The 9,904-nt window shown below is 37.2% G+C and overlaps 1 pseudogene; it reads left to right on the top strand.

Moving 5' to 3' along the window:
• The window catches only part of LOC116104683, a 27,956-nt pseudogene that overhangs the window by 16,227 nt on the left and 1,825 nt on the right, over positions 1-9,904 (top strand).

The raw sequence follows: 9,904 nt of genomic DNA on the forward strand, positions 1-9,904 counted from the left end.
AAACAAATACAATAGGGTTCTTTTTAGAAGACAAGTTTTCTAGACTATTTTACTGACTGGAAGGAAAATCTATACCTGTGTGAAATTCACAATCAACTTGCCAATCTCATAGAAATATACGCCAAGGAACTAAAGGGTTTGTTAAAGGTGCTGTCAGTCTCCTTCCCTTCTAAGGTTCTCAACAGTAAGAACTGGATCACTTCTTACTTTGTTCTTATATATGAAAAAGAGTGACATAGTATTTTAAGGTACTAAAGACTGTACAGTACCACCAAGTCAAATATTCTTAAAACCCTTCATGAATCTGTGTCAACTATAGATACTTCTTAGGATTTTTTTGTTGTTGGTGGTGTTTTTTTTTTTTTTTTCGAGACAGGGTTTCTCTGTGTAGCTCTGGCTGTCCTGGTACTCACTTTGTAGACCAGGCTGAGCTTAAACTCAGAAATCTGCCCACCTCTACTTCCCAAGTGCTGGGATTAAAGACATGCGCCACCACTGCCCAGTTCATGGGTTTGTTTCATTTGTTCTCATAAAATATGTGGACAAAGGCCAAATATGGAAATGGAATATTTTGCTCCTAATAAGTCTCTATAGATCAGCATCAGGAATGACTCTTTTTGACAGAATTTTAAGAAGGCTTGCCACATGAATTTCCATGGTCAAGAGCAAGTAGTTATGATTACACTATTGCTCAACTGCCTGACTTCAGTGTATTCAGTCCAGGCACAGATTATGAAAGGAGCCTGTTAAAACTCAGGATGTGTATTCACATCTCAGTTAAGCCAAGTTACAAAACTCTTAGACATGTTCAGAGTCCAAATTATCCTAAACACTGATAAATCAAAACCAGATGCCTATAGAAAATCAGTCTCATACCATAAACTTTGCTCATCAGTACTGAAAATCAGTAGGATGCATGAAGAATATGAAATTTATTTCAGTATTCTGTTAACATACTATTATGGTTATTAAGATATTAACTCAAAGTAAGTGTACACATTTTTCAAACATTTATGTGCGATGTTATTTCATTTTTTGGAGGGTTCAATGAAAATGCAAATGTGACATACTTTAGACCTTTACTTAACAATAAAATTACCATTATGAATCATAAATCTCCCTTAGCTGAACTCCATGCTGAAGAACACTAAATTCATGAATCCTGGTGGAGATCCAATAACTGAATCCTTCAGAGAAATTGCATGTAGATTATGACATTCTGAAACTCTGGGATTTCCCATAAGGTCTTGCACATAATGTGAAAATAGGAACATTTTTTTCCAAATTTTCCACCTGGTCAAAAATTGTCAATTTCTGAGGACAGGATAGAATGGAGCATAGTAATGGAGCAAGAGGTGGGTGAAATCTTACACTATTCTGTAAGAACACAAGTAAAAACCATGAAAAAAATCCTTTTGTGAGCTTCATGCCTCCTCATAAATTAAAAGATGGCTTCACTGCCAAAATTACAAACTCATTTTCCAGGTTCTAGTATTTTTCATGTGTTTATTATTGCCAAGAATCACTAATTTCCTACCAATGTTAATCATGATTCTAAAACTATTTATATCTATCTATCTATCTATCTATCTATCTATCTATCTATCTATGTACATAGATATAGATACATAAATATAATGTTCAAGAGCTTTTTGTTAATGTGTATTTATAGGCACATATAAGCATGTATAATATCAAATGCATTATTACCCAATGCAGTCATATAACTAATTTACTACATTAATGCTTATATGTCTTTACTTCTCTAATATCCTCAGGTTCCTATCTCTATATTCAGTGAAAGTTGTCATCCTGGATTCAAGAAATCTCTTCAGGAAGGAAAAGCTGCTTGTTGTTTTGACTGTGTCCTATGCCCAGAAAATGAAATTTCCAATGGAACAGGCAAGTGTGTGCATCAAAGATGAGGTACTCACCACTCTTTTTAATACATATACTGAAGTTGAAATCATCCAAAAGAGAAGTATACAGATTATATTCTTAAGATTTAATGTTCATAATTAATATAGTCAAATTCTTGACCTTCAGCATGCTGGTATTCTGCAGTGTCTGGATCACATTTCTCCCTGTCTACCACAGCACTAAAGGAAAGATCATGGTGGCTATGGAAGTCTTCTCCATCTTGGCCTCCAGCACAGCTCTTCTAGGTTGTATCTTTATCCCCAAATGTTATATTCTTCTCATGAGACATGATATGAACTTATTGAAATACATAAGAAATAGAGTTCAATGGAAATAGTTTATAGAACACCTCATGTTACATTTAGATGTTTGAATATTGTAAAGAAAGTTTCTCAGATTAAAATCTTGCACATTTGTGACACATCCCAGATGCCTGAGTGAGTGTTTATGTATTCTGTGATTTATAGTACTAGAGTGTTATATGTCAAGGACTAAATTATTTTGAGGTCTTTTAGACTTTTAATCAGCCAAATAGAACTCATCTTTCTATGTTAAGTTCTAGTAAAATTAACAGTGTGGTGCTGTCATGATTTCCAGATGAATACTTTCACAATGTCCAAATTTGGTCATAGAATTTATCAAACAAAAGATAAACATAATATATGATAATGTCCAAAATTTTTCCATAGACAGACTTACCATTGTAATATGACCACATAATTGTTCCTGAAATGTAATTTTAAACAGTCTTGATTTGTATATTAATTCATTTTGTTACTATTTTAAAAAAACAACATAAAAGCACCATCATATCTCAACACAGTATTTGAAGTAGCCTATATTTTCAGTCTATTGTCACTGGTATTTGTTGGTAGCATAAAGTTTTCCTTACAACATCCGAGGTAAAATCTCTTTGTGTTTTTTTTTTTATTTGTAGTATCAACAACCTTGGAAATGCTAAGTTCATTTTCCATTCCAGTTATTTGATTTACAGCACTAAAAGTCATCATTACATCACATTGTTAAATTTACTGGAATAACAATACAGCAAAATCTCATCTCTGATATGTCTATGATGGTATTGACAGAGTACTAACTTAATAAGAAGGATCCATCTTAACTCTTGGAAATACATCCCATAGACAAGATTTCAGTGGTGACAATAAAGAGAAAATAAACTAAGCACGACTCTTCATGAATTTCTTTTCTTAATTAGATATAACATAACCACTTTCTTGATGACATGAATTTCCCCTGTAACATACTGCTCCCTATATTGTGATTTGAAATAATTGTGCTTTTAAAATTATGTATTTAATGTTAAGATTACATTATAATCATTTTATATTATAAATTGTTATCATATTTAAAGCTTGTGGCCTCTGTTCTCATTATTTGTTGTAGCACATAACATTAATGTGTATATAAATATGTATTCCTCAATACTAAATGCTCAGTTCATATAAGATTACTTGAATGTATAATATTCGTATAGAAAACCAAAACCAATTAAAATAGAGAGTTTGAAGCCCAGTTTCAGCAGATATATATACAAAACAATTTTCCCACCTAAGGCTCAGGAAACATTCTGTAGATCGTGAGGGAAATTCAGTAGAGTCAGAGGATTGGAAAGTATGCTGTAAGGTCATGTCTCCTAGTAAGATCAGCACTCCGCAATCATGTTCTCACCAATATAACAGCCTAAAAAGAGTTGAATAAACTCTTAAATAAACAAATAAAGACAAGCCATGTGGTGATGTTCAGGATGCTGTGCACATACAAAGGTAACTACAGGCAACTGAAAATCTTATGGCAGGAGAAATAGTCTTGAGGAAAATGCAAACAATTAGTTACTAATTATCAAATATTTTCCTTAGAATACCTTTTGTCATGTATTTAATCACAGAAAATATTTCAGAAAATGACAAAAACACTGGCTAAAAGTAATGAGGACTTGGTGAGCATAACTTGCACTAGAGTCTGTTATACATTTGGAACTGTTCTCTGAGAAGAATACTGAAGAGTTTGCATATTCTAGATACAGAAGCCCTGAAATGTTATCAGGGGAGACTAACTAGCCATTTGATTAGAATATGGCATATGAGAATGCCAAGGGCAAAGAATGGTGGTCACACCCATTGGTTTTCATAGGGTAGCAATGAATCTAGAAGGTAACAGGTGTTTGGTCATTTATTTTATGTACTATTTATAAGTCAGTATTCATTCTGAACTGTACATAGAAGCTAAGTTAGGGTCAATTAAACAATAATGGCTATATTATTTAGGGGAGAAATCCTCAGGTCAGGTAGAGTTTAGGCTATGCCATGGTGAGTACTCATGGTTATCATTTCTAAGAGACAGAAAAATATGAAACAGGGAATTTTAAATGCTGTTGGAAATAAAGCAGTTACAACAGAAGGACATAGATATGAAAGATGTAAAAATACCAGTAATGTTAAAGGGCTCAGCATCTAGATAACTGTAATTTCATTGTCTATAATTCTTTGTTGCAAGTAGGGCCCAAGGGCACAAAGTGACCTAAGAAAAGCAAACATTTGTAAAACACAAATTTAATTCAAGTGGAGAGTTTGATGATAATCCAGGAGAAGTTGGTTTTCTTTATTAACCCCAGGATATTTGTTTAATGGGTTAGGGCCACAAATCAAAGAGACAGCTGCCAAAGTTCTGGTCAAACTGAATCAAGCTACATTTTACCACAGTTGAATATTGCATGAGCATATTTCAGGTGGCTCTTGAAGCTTATGCAATGTTTTTAGTTCCTAAAGCCAGGTAATAAGTGGCAGGCCAGAGAGTATACAATGTGATGATGAGAAATCACCCTCTAAACCTATAAAAGCAACACTTCAGGTATAAGTGGATCACTGGTATGTGGAAGATGCTTAGACTATGGGAAGTACAGCAGAAAAATAGATTAATTTTTCTTATTTTACACAAAACTAAAATTTAAGTGGATCAAATCCCTCAACATGAAATCTAATATAATACACTAAGTCTAATAAATTGTAAATTAGGGAATAACATTGAACTCATTGATACAGGAGATAACTTTCCTGAACAGAATACAAATACTCAGGCACTAAAATCAATAATTAATAAATAGGACCTCATGAAAGTGACAGCTTTTGTAAGCCAGAGGACACAAAAAATAAGACAAAAAACCACAGCCTAGAGATTGTGCAAAGAACTTTACCAACTCTACAACTAACAGAGGTTTAATATCTGAAATATATGGAGAACTAAAATTGAGAAAGCAACAACACAAAATAACCCAATTATAAAATGGAATGCAGAGGTAAACACAAAATTCTCAGTTGAAGAACCTTGAATGGATAAGAAATCCTTCAGGATAGGTTTAGCATACCTGTTCTTCAGTGAAATGCAAATTGAAGTATACTTGAGATTCCACTTCATACATATCAGAATGGATAAGTTCAAACCCTCAAGTGACAACAATTGCTGGTAATGAGTGGAGCAAGAGAAACACTCTTTCATTGCTGGTGGGAGTACACACTTGTAAAAAATCAATTTAACAGTTTTTTCAGAAAATTGGAAATATTTTCACCTCAAGATCCAGATATTTCACTCCTGTGCATGTACCCAAAAGATGCTCAAGTGCCACATAAGAATACTTACTTAACTATGTTCATAGCAGCTTTATTCACAATAGCCAAAAACTAGAATCAACCCAGATTTCCCTCAAATGAAGAAGAGATAAAAAATAAGTCAGATTTATACACTGATGTACTACTCAAATATTAAGAAATAAGCATATCATGAATTTGGCAGGAAAATGCATGAGACTAGAAAATACAAACCTGAGTATGGTAACAGACCAAAATGGACATGCATGATATGCACTCACTCATAAGAGGGTATTAGTCATAGAGTGTAGAATAGCAATTCAACTATCCACAGACCCAAAGAAACTAAATAACAAGAAGATCTCACTAGACTACACTTGAATATTTCTCAGAAAAAGAGATAAAATAGATACTGTAGCTGGATGGATGGAGTTCCCTCCTGAGTGAGAGAGGGGATTTTAGGGGAATAGAGTGGGGAGTCAGGTGCAAGGAAATTGAAGAAATAGGAGTGAAGGGGCATCTCTAGGACTGCTAGAGAATGGAATGGTGGGCCACTGGGAGTCTAGAGATAAACTGAGACTCTTAGCATTGGTGGATCTAGAGCCCAAAGTGGACATGTTCTGTATCCAGGCAGGACTCACAGTGGAGGAATAAAGGCAGAAAACTACCCACAAAATCTTCATAGTAAAATGTATCCTGGGACTAAGAGGTTCTGTACAAAGGATGGAACAGGGACAAGGATAAATCAATGACTGACCTAAATTGAGATCAATACCATGGGCAAGAACAAATCCCTGACACCATTCACAATACTGCTATGCTTTCAGACTGGAGCCGAGCATACCTGTCCTCTGGGAGGCTCAGTCCAGCAGAGGATGGAGACAGATTCAGAGACCCACAGCTAAACATGAGAAGGAGCTCAGGGAATCTTGTGAAAGAGATATATGAAGGAATATTGGATCAGAAGAGTATAGGGATTTTATAGGAAGGGCTAAACTTGGTCCATTGAGGGCTCTCAGATACTGAACCACCGAACAAAGACCTAGTCCATCCAATAATATGTAGCAGATATGGAGCTTGGTTTTCATGTGGGTCCTCCATTAACTGGAAAAGGCAATGTTCTTTTTTTTTATAACATTTTGTATTAAATATTTTATTTATTTACATGTCATATGATATCTTCCTTACCAGGTTCCCCTCTGAAAAAATTAGAAATAAAATAAAATAAATAAAAACAAAAATAATCCCTATTCCCTTCCCCCTCCTCCTGCTCACTATTCACCCTCTCCTGCTTCCTGGCCCTCGCATTCCCCTACACTGGGGCATAGAACCTTCACACTGCCAAGAGCCTCTCCTTCCATTGATGACTGACTTTGTCATCCTCTACTCTACATATGCTGCTGGAACCATTGGTCCCACCATGTGTACTCTTTGGTTTTTAGTTTAGTCCCTGGGAGCTCGGAGGGTACTGGTAAGTTCATCTTGCTGTTCATTCCAGTGGGCTGCAAACCGTTCAGCACCTTGGGTCCTTTCTCTAGCTCCTTCATTTGGGATCCTGTGTTCAGTCCAATGATTGGCTGTGAGTCTCTTCTTCTGTATTAGTCTGGCACTGACAGAGCCTCTGAGGAGACAGCTATATCAGGCTCCTGTCAGTCAACACTTGCTGGCATCCACAATAGTGTCTGAATTTGATAATTGAATATGGTAAGGATTCTCAGGTTGAACAGTCTCTGGATTGTCCTTCCATCAGTCTCTCCTCAAAAATTTGTCTCTGCAACTCCTTCCATGGGTATTTTGTTCCCCCTTTTAAGAAGGAATGAAGTATCCACACTTTGGTCTTCTTTCTTCTTGAGTTTCTTATGGTTTGTGGAATTCTGTACTTTTGTACTTTGTGTATTCTGATCTTCTGGGCTAATATCCACTTATCAGAGCCTTCCCTCCTGAGTCCCTGGGTTAAAGCACTCTTTAGAGGCAAGTACTCCACTTGTGAGGAAGGGGAATAGACAGGCTGAAATTTCACATGCCATTTCAACAAAGGGAAATAAAGCCTTTGATACTGAGATAGAGAGAGACAGTTGTCTAGATAGACAGGCATCCATCTCTCACAGAGGACTTGATGAGCTCAGATTCTAGCATGAATATCAGAAAACCAGAAGCCTCCTCAAACTTCAGGTCCGGGGATAAAATGCCCAAGGTCACAGAAGTTTGAACCTACACCCAGAGCAGACCTGGGATGCTAGCTCTATACCCGCTCCTACAACAACAAGAGTGTTGAATCCCAGGTGCTTTGAAATGCCCAGGATAATAGGAGAGGCATCAACATGTTCCTCAACACCCAGAACAACAGGGTCTGCCAGGATCCAGGGATGAAGGAATCCCCACTTTGCCAAAGTCATGGATTCCTTATGGTCTGAACCTATGCCCTGGGCAGACCTTGGGCACTGGCTCTACACCAATGCTTACAGCACGCAGAGGATGTTCTACTCCCAGGTTCTTTAACATGCCCAGGATCACATGTGAGGAGGCCACAATATCTACCCGATCACCCAAGGTAACTGGGTCTCCCAGGATCCATGGACACAGGAACCCTTAGCCAGCCAGTGGCATATGTTCCTTCAGGTCTGAATCCATCTCCTTGAGTGTCATCCTGATTTACCAATAGCAGTGAATCTTCCCTATAGCCATGATGCTTTCTCAGGGGTGGGGCATTTTATGGAAAAATGCAACCTGTGGTTTTGGCATGCACACAGAAAGCTTTTGTGAACCATGTGACTATGGGGTGTGTCAGACTGCAATGTGGGAACTAAGAATTCAGAAGCACATGGCTACCCTGTCATGCACAGAATAAATATTAAATGAAATTTAAACAATTAAAAACCTATACAGGACTAGGCATAAGGGTACACGTCTTCAATACTAATATTTGGGAGACAGAGATGAAGGAATGTGGATCCTTGTAGGTTTGAGGCTACCCTTGGTTCCTAAAGCTATACATTGAGATATTTTCTCAAAGACAAAACAAAATAAAAAATCAAAATAGATGTGTTGGTCTACTTTTTTCAAACCCGGCCATTTTCTCTCCACTGAGTTTCTAAGACAGGAACAGCCAGCCTGGAGGCACAGGCCCCACAAGTCGCAGGGGAGTCACAGGGTGACAGGGACAGTATGTTCTCAGCTTCCGAGTGACAGAGATGGATCAGTGACCCTCTCTGCCCCTTCACTGCAAGTAGAGGGACTGCCTCCAGGGAGCACTTTAACCCAGAGACTCGGGTGAGATCCGCATTTTCTCTCTGATGAGTTTCTAAGACTGGAGCTGCCAGCCAGGAGGCACAGACCCCATGAGTCGCAGGGGAGCTGAAGGGCAGCAGGACAAACTCTAGTCAGAGACTCTAAGAACATCTAACACCAAATATCAAGAGATGGCAAAAGAAAAAACCAAGAAACCTACCAACAGAAACCAAGACTACTTGGCTTCATCAGAACTTAGTACTCCCAACCCAGAAAGTCCTGGATATCCCCAAACACTAGAAAAGCAAGAATTGGATCTAAAATCATATCTCACAATGCTGATAGAGGAACTTAAGAAAGACATGAATAACTCCCTTAAAGAAATACAGAAGAACACAAGTAAAGAGGTACAAGTCCTTAAAGAGGAAACAAAAAAAATCCCATAAAGAATTACAGGAGATCACAAGTAAACAAGTAGAAGCACTTAAAGAGCAAACTCAAAATTCCCTTAAGGAATTGCAGGAAAACACAAACAAGCAGGTGAAGGAATTGAGTAAAACCATCCAGGACCTAAAAATGGAAGTAGAAACAATAAAGAAATCACAAAAAGAGAAAACTCTGGAGTTAGAAATCTTAGGAAAGAAGTCAGGAAACACAGATGCAAGCATCACCAACAGAATAAAAGAGATAGAAGAGAGAATCTCAGGGGCAGAAGATAACATAGACAACATTGACAGAACAGTCAAAGAAAATGCAAAAAGCAAAAAGACCCTAACCCAAAACATCCAAGAAATCCAGGACACAATGAGCAGACAAAACCTAAGGATAATAGGTATAGAAGAGAGTGAAGACTCCCAAGGTAATAGGCCAGTAAATATCTTCAACAAAATTATAGAATAAAACTTCCCTAACCTAAAAAAAGAGATGCCCATGAACATACAAGGAGCTTATAGACCCCAAATAGACTGGACCAGAAAAGAAATTCCTTCATCCACATAATAGTCGAAACACCAAATGCACAAAACAAAGAAAGAATAATAAAATAACTAAGGGAAAAATGTCAAGTAACATATACAGGCAGGCCATTCAGAATTATACCAGACTTCTCACCAGAGACTATGAAAGCTAGAAGATCCTGGGCAGATGTCACACAG

The sequence above is a fragment of the Mastomys coucha genome, unplaced genomic scaffold (assembly GCF_008632895.1).
Source record: "Mastomys coucha isolate ucsf_1 unplaced genomic scaffold, UCSF_Mcou_1 pScaffold22, whole genome shotgun sequence".
In the NCBI taxonomy this organism is placed as follows: domain Eukaryota; kingdom Metazoa; phylum Chordata; class Mammalia; order Rodentia; family Muridae; genus Mastomys; species Mastomys coucha.